A 15979-nucleotide genomic window follows, 5' to 3' on the forward strand; every position below is an offset into this window, starting at 1 on the left:
TAGAAATTTATTGAGGGAAACGTCGTAGTTAATAGTGAATAAGTGTTCCCTATTCTAAAGTATTACCATATATATATATATATATATATATATATATATATATATATCACTTGCATTTCATTGCTCTTTTGTTGATTTTGATTGCTTCCATTGTCCTCATTTGGATGATTTGTCCAAATCCAAATCGCTTTTGATAAAAGCGTCAGCTGAATTAATAAATGTAAATGTGAGGGTGTTATACTTTTGTACATACCTTATATTAGCATGTTGATGTCTATGTGCCACAATTGAAATCAGAGAGACAGACAGACAGACAGACATACAGACAGACAGACATACAGACAGATAGACAGATAGACAGAAAGACACAGACGGACGGACGGACGGACGGACGGACGGACGGACAGACAGACAGACAGACAGACAGACAGACAGACAGATAGATAGATAGATAGATTCCTCTGCAACAGTGAAGCTAAAATGAGAACGCAAATCAAACAAGGTCATTTTTAAGTGATCTTAGTAATATTTTTAGCTGGAACTCAAGAGGATTTGAACTAGAACATGGGTTTCCATCTAGAATGAGTCAAATGAGAATGTAAAGACATAGGGGTGGGTAGTTACTTTACATTAGAAAGCAGTAATTTATATATAAAAAGGCAACTGCATGTACTAATTTAGGGGGAAAATAATAAAATAAACTAAAATGACATAAAAAATAAATAAATACATTAATAATAAGAAGAAGAAATAATAATCATGACCACAAGCATTATTTGCAGTACTATATTGCTAGCCTAGGCAATTATTATTATTATTTTTTTAACTACAGGGGAGGCCTGTTTTTTAATGGAATAAAAATAAATGAAAATTGTGTCATCATTTACAGATTTTTTTCCAGTTTTTTTTTTCTCTGTTTTCGCCCAGTTCCACTTACAGATAATACAAGTTTTCTCATTTAAAAATAAATAAATAAATAAAATAAATCACATTTACAGTGTATGGACAACTGGCCCTCCTTTCAAGATATCTTCCGCCTGTGGCCCGAGAAGCTGGGATAAAGCAGTTTATGAAAACGTGTGGATGGATGGATGGCCATTATATGAACATTTATATGGTGCAGATTATGACAGCTCAGTCATGCGTGTCTTCAATATAGGTCAGCAGGACACATGAGGCTGCTCACAGCTCGGGATCAGATTGTGTGTTACTCCTTTGATGTATAGAAATGGAAGATTGTCATAAGAAGCTTAAGGCAGATTGGAAATAATTTTATCCATGAACATTCACAGTGTTGATGCATGGCCACAGTTTGGCTTAACCATATATTGAATTGATTCTGCATATCATCCTCAAAATCAATATGCATAATGGCACATCAAATGAGAAGCCTTTAACAGTCAAATATTTTCATAAGACTGTCCTAGATTTGTCTAGTTGGGTGATTCCTGACCGTTTGTACACTGATGGCAGTGAGTCCCCCTTTAATCAAAACAAACTAGAAACATGTTCCTTTTACATCACATTATAATGGATTTCATTTAAAATGAACATTAATATTATTGAAGGGGCCATTACTATAATCATGTAGCCTACAGCTGATACTTTGGATGAAAAACAAACTGAAAAACAAATCTCTCTTTAATGATACACCTGAGATGTTACAGTCTTACAGGCAACAAAGACTTGCAGTTTCATCAACAACAATATATTGTTGATGGAAATATTTCAAAGTACTTCTGGAATGTGACTAAATACCCCTTTGAGGTGCATATAGCCTGGCATAGTTTTAATTTAAATGTTTACTATTGAAATGTCGTATGCATTTGTCAATTTTATTTAATTTCTTTATTTTCTTAAATGTGTGTATATAGTATTTACAGAGTTTTGACTTTTATTTTTCTTATTTGTAAGTCGCTTTGGATAAAAGCATCTGCTAAATTACTAAAAGTAAAAGTAAAACGTAATATTTCAATGCACTTGTCTATAATTTCCCATGGATACACATATGTCCACAGGAATACCCACACATGCTTGCAAAATGTGACTGACCAGTGGCAGATTGTTGGAGGCTAATGGATGAACAGGTTTAGCTGTAGTCTAGTATGGATCTGGACTGAGCTGGATTCCACTGACATGTTTATTGAATGACAGCTTGGCATTTGAGGCACAAGAGTCTGACGTGATTCTGCATGTTTGATTTTCTATTTATTCACCCCTGTCTCTCTCTCTCTTTCTCCCTCCAGTCTCTTTCTCTGCTTTTGCGACGTCAGAAAGCAGAGTGAATCACATGTCATGTGACAGTCTGCTGTTGGAGCAGGGATGAGCTAATTTTGGCATGGTTTTGAAAAAAGAAGAAAAAAAATATCCTGGTTGTCATCACAAGAAGAAGAAGAGAAAAGGCTAAATCCCTAAATTATAAAACATATGCGAGGAGTCATAAATTGATGTGGTAGCTGACTGTTGATTAGGTTGATTACGAAAGCCACAATAGGGGTTCTTGAAAAACAGACAACAATGTTCTGTTTTTAATGATAATGTAGTGGTTTACACGCAAAAGCTTCTGAATCAAACCATGATGCCTTCTGCAGCTCTTCAACCAAATACACTGCTCTCTAGCCCAATCTGAGCATGGTACAAAAGTTAGTTGTGTGCCTGCTTGTGAGCATATATTCCAGCATGTAGACAGGTGGAGATGGAAGGGAGGAGTAAGTGCACAGGGCAGGTTACAAACTGTGTACCAATAGGTGGCACTCTACCCTTTTTGACTAGAAAGGGCAACCTTGAGCATTTGGGCATCGGGAGGGTGGAGGGACTGGATGCACTCGCACACTTGTGCTGTTTATCCATACAGACAAGTCTTGAAATCCAGTGTGGGCTGTGTGTGGAGCTGTAATTGGATGGTTGATGTTTATGAGCATAATCTCATGCCATTTGGCTGTAAGAGAGACAGAGAGAACTGCCCAGACCAATATCTTCTTACTCCATGTCAGTACATAAGTCATTCATTCTGAGACACAACCCCAATGATAATCAGAGAACTTTCAGAAAATGCACATAATGTCTGCATAGTTGTGAATGTGCATATAAACTTAAAAAAAAAAAATTATATATACTGTATATATCCCAAGGAATACAATATTAAAGCTAAAATTGGCAAAATGTGCTTAAAAAGGGTGATCATTTCTGTCCATGGACATGTTAGATATAATCATTTCTGTTTCGGTATTTGAATTGATTTTAGACCAGAGAAAATTATTCCGTCAGCAATTAATATCACCATTTCCATCCTAATTAAATGGACTTAAACAGAAAGGCACAATCATAAATTGTAACAGTATTTCTGAAGAGAACTTCGTTTTTTTGCTTTTTTGTAGTAGTAGTAGATTTTTAATCTTTAAATTGCTTAATTTAATCTCATTGCAAGTAAATTCCTGAAAAAACGTATATTAATATTGGAATAACAAACATTACAAAAAAAATATATATATTTCATGGTAAAATAAATGAAATCTTTAGACACTGCAGCAGCATATACAAGAACAGTCGACATGCTTTGTATGAATACCAAAAAGGCTTTATTTGACAACATATTACATCGACATACTAAAATGGATTTTATTGTGACCCCCCCCCCCCCCCCCCCCAAAAAAAATAAAAAAATAAAAAATGAAATAAAATTTTACAATGACACTCAGAAAAGGAGAAACAATTTAAAAATATATATTAAATGACAAAAGAAACCCTGAGGTTAAAATAAACTCTTGGCACAAAAGGGGATAAAAAACAATAATAACTGACATAAAATTCAAACATCACATGGAGGCATTAGTGTCATTATATGTTATGGAGATGTTAGTGTATATATAATATTGTGCTTTTAACATGTTATCTCATCTCTGCTTTTGCTTTATGGTGACAGGCTCAAAGCTCAGCAATGATTGTTTTTAGAAATTTATCTCTCTCTCTCTCTCTTATACTCTCTCTCTCTTTCTCACACACACACACACACACACACACACACACACTTTTCTGGTGAAACTCTGCATAATGTCAAAGATTAGCAGGTCAGAGAACCTGTCAGTTGTACAGTATGTGTGCATGAGAGGCCATGCAGTCCAGAAAACAAAACACTCAAACAGTATTCTTATGCAGAATATAAATAACTCATAGTTACACATGTACGTACAGCATATTAAATTACATGCATTTGGCCAGGGACAGTTTTCATGGGTGGATCCCCATCGTCACAGGATCCAGTTACCCCCAGATGATGAGACTCCATATTTTTTGCATTGACTTGTCTAAACTGGAATTATCATAACTGTTTGTGAACTGGATTAGTTGGCTTTTAATAAGAAGTTTATTATTAAGTGATAATGTACTTGAGTATTAAAACGCAAAGAAGGCAGTCAATATACCTGATAATAAGCTGAGAACTGAACATAATTTCAAGCCCATTTATAAATATAACAATAAAAGATGAGATGATGAGAGTCTAAAAACAACATAAATAAATTAACTCGTTTCACAGCAGGTGGACTGTTGCCAGGAAGGTTTCTGCCAAAGGAGGCTTGGATGGCAAAGTATTTAAATATATATTTTATAATATGCTTTGATGGAGCCCAACAAATAAATCATCTTCAATTACAATAGCACCTTATATAAGAAGAACAATTTATCAATGGCAAAAAGCACTGAATCTGCTGATGCACTCTTGAAAAGGGCATATCTGTAGGAGTAAGAGTGTGTCTGTGTGTAAATATGTCAATGCATACTGTACATACTCATGGTTTTCCTCAGGAGGGCTGCCTTTGTCCAAAACGGGAGAGAGTTCTAAAATAACTCTCTCCTGAAAGAACCCCATCAGTTCAATGAAGCGAAAAGAGCAGGACAAAATGATTCAAGAAAACAGCTACTGTCTGAAGATAGCACACATTCTTTGCCCCAGGTGGACTCGAGTGTCTGGAAAGACTAGAGCTGTTTGCAGTTGTCTAGAGGAAGTGGACCAAATAATGGAAACGCCACAATAAATAAAGCATCTTAATTCTGAAAATAAACACCAACTATAAATGTCTGCGTGCAAAGATAAGTCACATTTGGTTGACTTTCAATTAGCAGGATTTGTAAACAATTGAGATAGCCGTAAAAAAGGCTAAAGAAATTGCAGGTGCAAATTTATTCAATGTGCCAAGAGGAAAACCCAGCACTTTATTTTACAGTCTTGTTATGCATACACATACTATTATAATAACAATAAATAATGCATAATTACATGCAAGTAACCCTAAGTCAAACCCTAATCCTATCCATATAGTAAGCACATGTAGTTAATTAATATTCCTCAGTTAACTATACAATTACACTGTAACAAAGACACCTTAAAATAAAATGTGACCCAATTATTATATTGATTGTAATAACCAGGGTTGACATTAACTGTTTTGCTCACCAGCCACTGTGGCTAGTGGTTTTCCATAATTATCAGCCACTCAGCATTTTCACCAGCCATAATTTTGTTGCTGGGAAATTACATTTTATATGATTAAAGGGGTCATATGACGTTGCTAAAAAGAACAATATTTTCTGCATTTGGTGTAATGCAATGTGTTTATGTGGTTTAAAGTTCAAAAAAGTTGTGATTGGCCGAATACCTCAAGCGTGTGACAGAAATGTTATGCCCCCTCACCGTATTGTGATGCCGTTTCCTAACGCCGACGAGACTAAAACAATAAAACCCATTACAAACGAAGCATCTGTTGCCTCCAGTGGCAACAGTCTGTCTTCTTATGCGTCGCGTTGCATCGCGCCACGTAAACATTACCATGTCTGCATTTGTGATCGGAGAAACGACAAAAAACAAGTACTGCTCTACACTGCTAAAAACTCGCGTTTGAATAGTCAGTGGCAGAAACATACTTACAGGCTGTGAGTCAGAAGCGCCAGACTGTTCTTGTAAAGTTGGAATTTCCCCACTTTATAGAAACAGCCTTTGTGCAAGCCAGCATTGTAGGCTACTCTCCCCGGTTCAGGAAATAGTCCTGTGTAAAATGCGCTGCACACACTAATATTTGGGTTGAACTGTTCTGGAACAGTGTTGTAAATACAACTTAACCACTGATTTCTAGTTGTGTACTCTTTTGGAAGACCAAACAAAGTAGTTTCCCTTTCACAACGAAACACAGCGTCTCCACGACATGGGTCCGGCGGCAGCAACAATACTACAGCGAGAATAAATATCACCCCTCTTTCTTTGCGTATACATTTGGGTGGTGTTATGAAAATCTCCCCACACCATGACGTAGATATGTGGAGCGTGTTTGAATGAGCCGTTTTAGGGGGGGCGAGTTCGAGTCTTACATTTGATAAAGAATATCTCTTTGGTTTTGAGACTTTAGTCTTTGCAACTTCAGGGATCTTATCTATACATGAACAGCTTGTAACACTCCAAAGAGAAAGGAAAACTTGAAATCGCTTCATATGACCCCTTTAAAGTTCACGACTGCATATTAAAATTTACTTAAATTGATTTCCAGGTCATTTGGGCCTATAGAAAAGGCAGTCCTTTTACTAACCTTATTAAATGTATGCATAATCTTTCAAATCAAATAGTTACATTTTACAATTTAAGAAAAGAGATCTTTCCACTGCAGAATAAAGTGAAGCAGCTGAAGTGGCATTTAGAAGCATTTTTACACAGACAAATGTAACGAAGCTCAAATGTAGCAGGCCATGAATGCCATGTATGCATTTACACTGCAAAATAACTGTAACGGGGCGAACGAGACGTGAGACGTGCGGATCCATGTGCAAGCTTTTTTTAATAAACAGTCAAAAAACAGGCAGGGTCAAACAACGGCAAACAAGTATGGTACGGGCAAGACACAGAACAATCCTAGGGCTAGCGAGAGTCAACGATCGGCGAACAATATCCAACAGGGCAAGGCAGAGAGATAATCCAGGTATATGAGCAGTAGTCCAAGAGAGGTGCAAACAGAGTCCAAACGGCAAGGCAAAGGGTAAATCCAGGAAACACGGGCAAGAATCAAAGCACTAGAAAGACGGCTTCCAGACGCTCCTATACAATCCAGGAGGGCGGTGGAGCGGAGGCGGAACAGGGGGAGGGACGGAGGGCCAGGTACACGTGGAAGTGGAGTAGCCGGGGACTGGAGCCCACCAGGGCAGAGCAGAATATCTCCACGGCAGAGCAGGCGGAGCAGAAGAACACCAGACCGGAGCAGAAGACCACCACGGCAGAGCAGATGACCACCAGACCTGAGCAGACGAAGCAGAAGACCACCACGGTGGAGCAGATGACCACCAGAGCCAGACAGCCGACCTCCACGGTGGAGCAGAGAGAGCAGAAGCCCACCAGTGCGGAGCAGACAGGGCAGAAGACCTCCAGACCGGAGCAGAAGACCACCAGAGCCAAACTGAAGACCACCACGGCAGAGCAGAGACCCCTGGCAAAGACTGGGACCTAGGGGAAACTGAGGCACAAGAGACAAGCAAACATATGTGGCCTCAAGGACCGAGGCAGGGAACACAATTTAATTTAAGGATTCCATGGCAGTGATAAACGCAATACAATACTCAGCAGAGAGGAAGAGGAAGTCCAAGGTTTATGTAGGGTGTGTGATCAGTGCAATCAGCTGTGTGATAAGTGCAATCAGCTGTGTGTCGTCAGTGCAATGGATGATGGGAATTGTAGTCTGAGGTGGCGTGCAACAGTTAGTGTGGTGCAAGAGTCCATGTGGTGAGCGAGTGACCTCTGGTGGCGAGTTAACAGAAGTTCATAGACCAGATTCATGACAATAACAACTGCATAAGTAATGTTATGTATTAAATTACTTTTTTAAATTAAAAGTTTTATTTTTTTAATAAACTAATATGAAATACTTTAAAATATGAAAGTAAACCGCCAGTAGGTGGCAGCAAGTGACTGTCTTATCAAGTGAGTCATTGAGTCATTCATTCAAACGATTCGTCAGACTGCTGATTCATTCAAGTGCCTGTCTTTATGAATGGGTTACTGAATCATTGATTCGTTCGATACACTGAATCATTTGGCTAATGAAACACCGCACGTTTTGCTCAGACATGCGCGACTAATGCTGTGATATTTGGAACTATTTTCGTTAAATCGAGCACTAACAGTCAGCATTGACTGTGTCTAAAATGTAAGTCACCTAATATCAACTACTTGTTTGAACTTTTGCAGTCAATGTCAAATTTGCAGTCATACTTGTTTTCAGGGTAAACTGCACTCTTTTGGTCGTGTCATATTGCTTAACTAGTCTATATAATATCTTATAAATATAAAAAACTACATTTGTACTGCAGTATGTTTCTTCTGTGTGCAGTTGTGTTCATTTGTTTTGATTTCTTCATGATATTCTTTCACACACAGCTTTGCACGACCTTGTCCCTGTCAGTACATTATCCACTATGAATTGCCGTTTGCACCAAATGTAATCAGAAATCATTCACACTGAAATTTTGGTGATTCCCTAATTAGATTTTTTAATCACGTTTCTTGTCTGGTCTGACAAGTAAAATTATTTTTTACTTGCCCCTTCAAAAAATCCACTTGTCCAGGACAAGCATTAATGCCGAGCTCTGTTACTGTATTTAAAATTCAAAATTTAAAATTCTAGTAATAGTGACCGTGTTACCTGGCACAGCTGAAATCCACCTGCATTTGGCGGGTGTTAATGTCAAGCCCTGGTAATAACTTTGTAATAACTAGGTATTAACTGTTAACTAAACCTAAAATTGTAGTCACCTTATTTTATTCAGTACTTTGTTGTGTAAGTAAATTTTACACTAAGTGGACGTATTTTAAAATATAGTGCAAATGAAAGTTCCCCTGCACGGATGGACAAAATGGACACCTGCCCGAGTAGTTGCTAAATTGTACCATATTGGAAACTAAAATCCATTGTGTACCTCATAACCATCATGCATGTCTCAGCACACTGGCGGATCTGTAATGGTTTGGCCAAACATTATTTTTAATGATTGTCTGCAGAGTCAAAAGGGCCAAAGAATATGAGCCATTTACAAGACCAGGTGTAACCCATGAAAAATAATAATTATAATTAAAAAAATGCATCCTTCATTATGTTTCATTGATAATAATGCATCAATTCAAACAATTGTCAGTGAGTTCTTAACCAACAGATACAAAAAAAACATTCTTGTAGAATGTTACACTGTCCCACAACACCTGTATGACAGCCTTCATGATCATCTGTATGATCAACTCAAGCTGTTATAGCAAAGAGTGGCCTTAATTGAGTTTTGCATTGCTTGGTGCTTCTTTTCAGGGTTAAAGTAACATGAGGGGCTTTCGCACCATGCAGCTCTAGGAACTAGCCAGCATGATAGTTCTTAGAGAACCAATTTCCCCCTCGGGCCGTTTTCCTGGTTGCATTCGCAGCAGCAGCGGGAACTTTGAAGCGGCCAACTGCGACATCTTCATGCACTGCATTTACAAACATCAACAACCGGTGAATGGAGGACGCCGTGATCGGAGCTTGTTTTTGTTGTGTGTCATGGGTTTCTATATAACGGAGACGGAATGTAAAAACACAACTTATGCTTTATTTACTTATGATTAAATCTCCTATGACAACTTGCTGTGTTATATATCATTGAGAATGAGAAAAGAACACAACGCTGCAGACAAAAGGTAAATGTCGTTATTGCTGTTTTACATGTTCGTAGAGTAAATATTTTTACATGGCTTTTTAAAAATGCCAGATAGCCGGTGTCTTGTATGCGTTTGGCCAACCAGCGTACATTTACGTTGCTGATAGCTCCTATAGAACTGTTTTAGACTGTACTCTAAAGTAGGAGCTAATTTAGTTCCTCCAAATGCAGTTCGTATATGTTCCTAGTTCCTGCGGTGCGAACACGCCAACAAGCGGGAACTTCCACCTACTGTTGTCAAAAGTACGGCCTGCGATACCATTTGGTACTGAGATTTTAAAAACATAAATTTCCCGCTAAGATTTGAGCACTGTTGAGCAGATTCTGAAACAGCGCTCAAATCTTAGCAGTAAATGGACGTTTTTACAATTTCAGTACCAAATGGTATCATGGTCGGTACTTTTAACAACACTACTTCCATCAATAGGAACTTTGAAAAGGTTCCTACAGTGCGAAAGCCCCTATGGCTGCTGTAAGGCTTGCATTTGCCGGAAAGTTTTACCTGCATTGTAAGTGTCTGCAGAGTGCTTTTTTTTGTGATGGTTGTGTGAAGGGAGGATGTTGAGTGTGTAATTGTGTGGAAGTGTCAAAACAAGAGTGCCACAAGTGCCATTGCACGTTGACTCTCTTTAGGGAGGAGGAAAATCATTCTGCAGTCTGAGAGTTTCATGCCAGAGAGCGATGAGAGGTCAATACATGCTGTCGGGCTGAACGAGAGGGAAGGGGCAAAGGTGAAGAAGAGTCAACATTGTCCCCTCTCAGCACAATCACAGTTACATCTTCAGCAGCAGACCCTGAATGTGTCTCTCATCAATCCATCCATCCATCCATCCATTCGCCAGTTTATTAGATGGCCATGTCTTCAACCCCCTTTCTCTGTGATTTCCTAACAGGGCTCACACTTCCCTGAACAAGAGAGAGAGAGAAAGAAGAAAATAAGCAAAAAAGGGCAAGTGGCAGGGACTTCAAGCACCAATTGTAAATAAAAAGATTCACATCTACGAAGCTATGGGTTAACAAATAAGACTATCTGTGTTAACACATCACAGATGCATAAACATAACATTTTAACTCAGATAACAGGTTAACAGTTTAAAACACGTTTTTTAACCACATTTCACATATGATATGGCTTGAAAACGACTGTGTTGACAACGATTAGCAAATGTAACTGAATAGCAGCTTTTATTTTCTACATAACATTGATTTTACATCACACTGTCTAGAGTTCATCAACAAAGCAAAAGGCGTATCCAGTATATGGCTGAAAAGTTTCTTATTTATGTTCCGAATACAGCCATATATTTGCTTATTTGTGTTGACAGGTTTTGGATATAGACTCTATTTGCAGCAGGCCTGGATTTTGCAGTTATAGCAAAGTGACAATGGGAGAATCCTCAGATACTAGATAGATAGATAGATTGATCCTCTCCTGAAGATAAAATATGATTTAGTTCCTGTATTGATGCAGCAAGACTGTCCTAGAGGATAAGAAAGCTGCTGAGAAATCTGATGAATTTCTCAGCTCTTAGACACTAGATTTCTGTGAAAATGAAAATGGCTACCTGACAAACCAGTTTCTCACAGCTCATGTCTAGAGGCCAATCTTCTATTTTTTCCCCCATTTATACTATTGTGTTACGAGTGAAACATGAACAGAGCAATTAAACACTACAATTCCTTAAATTGTATTTCTTTAAATTAAATCTAAAAATCAGGGCAGAGGTGTTTTAAATAAACGGTGGAATCAACAAGCCCACACCCTATATCCAAATGATGACGGTGCTAAGTCAGGTGATGGTGCTCATTCAGGGAGGGGATCTGTGAACTTCCACTGACTTAAGAGGAGAACAATGGTGTGAGTGATAATGTTCTTACATATTCTGCCCTCAAACAAATATTGTGATTTGTGGTCATTCTTTACAAGTCATACACCTAGATCTCATTTCCATAGCTACTTATTATGTTTCCAGGTTTCGAATTGTGCACACCTGTTTCTTGGTTATCCCTTTGTATACATAGCACTTTTTTTTACTTAGACATTTGTCTGATTCTGTGTTGATGTATCTATGTTAAGATGTTGTTTAATTGGGATTGTATTTTCTCCTGTCTTATTTGATATCTTCATCTTGTTCATTTATAGATCCGTAAGTGTAAATACAAAAAAGTAACGGACTCAAAATCAAACCCTGAGGGACACCAGCATGGACAGACCTGATAAATGTTTATTCAATACTTTTTGGCAACCACCATTTGCAAGGATGACAGCTCTAAGTCTTCTCCTATAATGCCTGATGAGGTTGGAGAACACCTGGCAAGAGATCGGAGACAAAATCTTTCCAGATCATTCTGGAACCTGTACCTGGATGGGAGACCTCCTTGGAAAACTAGGTTGCTGCTGGAAGAGGTGCTAGTGAGGCCAGCAGGGGGTGCTCACCCTGCAGTCTGGGTGGGTCCTAGTGCCCCAGTGTATTGATGGGGACACTATGCTGTAAAAAAGCACCGTCCTTCGGATGAGACGTTAAAACGAGGTCCTGACTCTCTATGGTCATAAAAAATCCCAGGATGTCCTTCGAAAAAGAGTAGGGGTATGCTGGCCAAATTCTTCCATTGGCCTCTGACCATCATGGCCTCCTAACAATCCCCATATCTACTGATTGGCTTCATCACTGTCTCCTCTCCACCAATAAGCTGGTGTGTGGTGGGCGTTCTGGCGCACTATGGCTGCCGTCGCATCATCCAGGTGGATGCTGCACACTGGTGGTGGATGAGGAGATACCCCCTTACTATGTAAAGCGCTTTGAGTGCCTAGAAAAGCGCTATATAAATATAACAAATTATTATCATTATTATGATTATTATTCTAATTCGGAGGTGCATGTTGGTGCTTCTCCTCTTCAGTTCACTCCACTCATTTTCTATAATGTTCAGGCCAGGGGATGGACTGGATTTGCCATGGCAGAACCTTCCTTTTGTGCTCAGTGATGCATTTTTGTGTTGATTTTGATGATTGTTTTGGATCATTGTCCTAACGGAAGATCCAGCCACGGCACATTATAAAATGTTTAGCAGAAGCAGTCAGGTTTTTATATATGTTGGTATGTGATAGAATCTATGAAGCACTGTATCTGAACAAGATTTCCAGGACCTCCAGCAGAAAATAGGCCCACAACATTAAAGATCCAACAGTACCCTGAATTAAGATCGAAGGGAAGTCTTTGTCATGTCCCTTAAATTATTCCTGAACATTTTATTTTGCAGTGTGGTAGGGTGCATTATCCTGCTGAAAGAGACCAATGCCATCAGGAAATATCTTTGCCATGAAGGGGTATGGTCTGCAACAATCTTTAAGTATGTGGTATTTGTCAAAATGACATCAATATGAATCCCTGGACTCAAGGATTCTTAGCAGACCATTGCCCAGAGTATAACACTGCCTCCACCGACCTGCCTTCTTCCCATATTTTGTCCTGTTTCCGACACATGAGATTTCAAGAACTGTCTGTTCACTTGCTGTCTAATCTATCCCACCCAATGACAGGTGCCATTGTAAGAATATAATGAATGTTATTCACTTCACCTGTCAAAGGTTTTTATCTTGCAGCTGATAAGTGTATATTTATATAACCATTTGCTGGTCTCCCCTCCTTAGCAAATACAAGACATACAATTTTAATTTAATGCTTGTGTGTTACTGATGTTTGTGGGCTCTTTACTAACATGTTTGATCTATAATAAAGTTTTTTATAATGCACATTTGTGAACCTTATTGTAAAGTGTATACTAGTGCTGAGTAGTAACTGATTAATCAAAAAGTAGTCTGATTACAATATCTAAAATGTGTAATGTAATGGATTATGTTACTATCTACAATTTTTGTCATGTAATTTGGAATCAATAACAGACTATAATTTGTAATTAATCCACCCAGCACTGAGTTTGACCTGTTTTAACATGACATTATGTGTTATAATGTTCGAAGGCTTTACTAACTTCAACAGCACGAGTATTTACTAGGGGTATTGCTTGAATTTATCGTAAAGCAAAATTTGCAGAACATTTGCGTTACATTATCATCAACAATAGAAATGCCATTTAAATTAATATTTTCTGTACAAAGAACATATCATGAAACTCTGGCTATGTTTAATGGAAAAACTGTCAAGCTCAACTTGAATCTCCCATTGTTTGTTTTTTGTTGTTGTTTTTTTAAACACAAGCCGGAATTCAGGGACCCAACATGGAAACATAAACACACAAAAAAGTATGTTTTATATTTTATAAAGACGATGCAATCGGTGTTTGTCTCTGCTTATTGGCTTTAAGATTTTTGTATGCTCAGAAAATGTTCACAGAATGTTCATTTATTTTAAATGATGATTTGATGAATGCTAATGAATGCTTTCGCTATTCACTCATATGTTCTCAATCACTCTGTCTAGTGGACTATATAGTGAACTAATGTAGGGACTAGTGAATGAGGGTGTAGGGTGTGGTTTCAGCCACAGTCTATGGGTGTCAATTCTGAGGCTACTTTCTCGGAAACAAAGGTTAGATCTATTACAGTTATTCACTGTACATAGTAAGAAAACTTACTGTTAATCATTTAACCGGTTTTTACTGTGACATTTTTACAGTCTTTTACCGTTAAAATCACGATAATTTTTCACAGTGTGCTATATCTTGTGTTGTATTGACAGATGGTAGGTTTAGGGGCAGGGGTTGGGTTATGTGCTCATAAATGTGTAAATAATGTAATATAAATAAAACTGTTTTGATTGTTTACATTGACCAATCACACTCCTACATATATGCAATAATGGCAATTTTATTGCCCAATATATCATTTAATTATGACGATAAAATTCCCAGTATCGCGTAGGCATATTGACGCTAAGGGTTTCCTATTTAAAACAACGGAGGACCCTTCACGTCGAAAAGTGACGCCAAAAAAGTCCTGACCAAGCTTCAATAGGTGATGAGTTGGGATGAGACTGTAGCATAGATGGGTAATAATTGAATGATCATTACACCAAAGTTATGGCAAAGGCCTACGTGAAGATGGAAAAATGGGGGATTTCGGGCTGCGCTGACATTTATTGCCTTTGATTTATGAGGAAAGCGCTTCCTCTCGCGTCAGGCACTCCAGTGGGCAATAAAGCGAAGAGCATATCACCCACAGGTAGCTTCTGTGAAACTGCCGCATACAGTATGTGTGCATACACAACAGCCAACTCAGCCGATGTGCCTCCTTAATATCTGCTCCTGAATGAACTATTCATTAAACAGCCACCGGCAGGCTGGCAGTGCCCACTATGATGTCAGACATACTGACAGAGAGAAGATATCTCATATTTTCCCTTTGTCCCGTGGCAGCGCTTTCATGGAGACTTTGAGACTTTTTCTTTCATTCCTTTTATCCTCTGGATTTGAAAAGAGAAAGGTGACATGAACGCAAAATCTGACCCACGTTCAGTTTGTGAACGAAAAGCTGAATGTAAATTAACTTGTTGGAACAAAACTCTTTCACATTTTATACATGACAAAATTAGACTATTTAATATTACACTATTTATGTCTAGAATATTATGAAAACAATGAGTCAGTTGTCGAAAACATTTCAGCTCAGCAACACTTTTTCATTTAAATTTATTAACTCAGTTGAGATATTTAAGCTACAATGGATTTTTCAGTCACACTTTATTTTAAGGTCCAATTCTTGCTATTAACAAACCATTAAATACAACTTTTGCCTCAATAAACTCCTAATTTGCTGCTCATTAAAGTTGTTGTAAATTTAGGTATTGGGTAGGATTAGGGATCTAGAATATGGTCATGCAGAATATGTGCTTTATATGTATTAATAAACAGCCAATATGGTAATAATATGCATGTTAATAAGCAACATTTAGTTCATAATAGTGAGAATTGGTCCCTTAACTAAAGTGTTGCCGATTTTTCATGTAGAATAATGAATACAATAAGATTAGTTAAATACTACCCTTATACTAATCATTATGATCACACACTTTTGTGAAGCTGTTTTGAAACATATAAATATCAATTGCTATATAAATCGAACTGAACTGAGTTTACCTAAATGTGTTTACTGATATCTAAATTTACTGGTTTTTATTCAAGTTAAAAAAAATAAAAATAATAATACTTAACTGCTTCAACCCATACATACATTAGAGTTCCTCACAAGTGGTGGATCTAATTGCAGGCTTTATTAGAAGGAGAAGATAATCCAGCGGAATCAAAA

Source organism: Barbus barbus, assembly GCF_936440315.1.
Source record: "Barbus barbus genome assembly, chromosome: 36".
NCBI classification, from domain to species: Eukaryota; Metazoa; Chordata; class Actinopteri; order Cypriniformes; family Cyprinidae; genus Barbus; species Barbus barbus.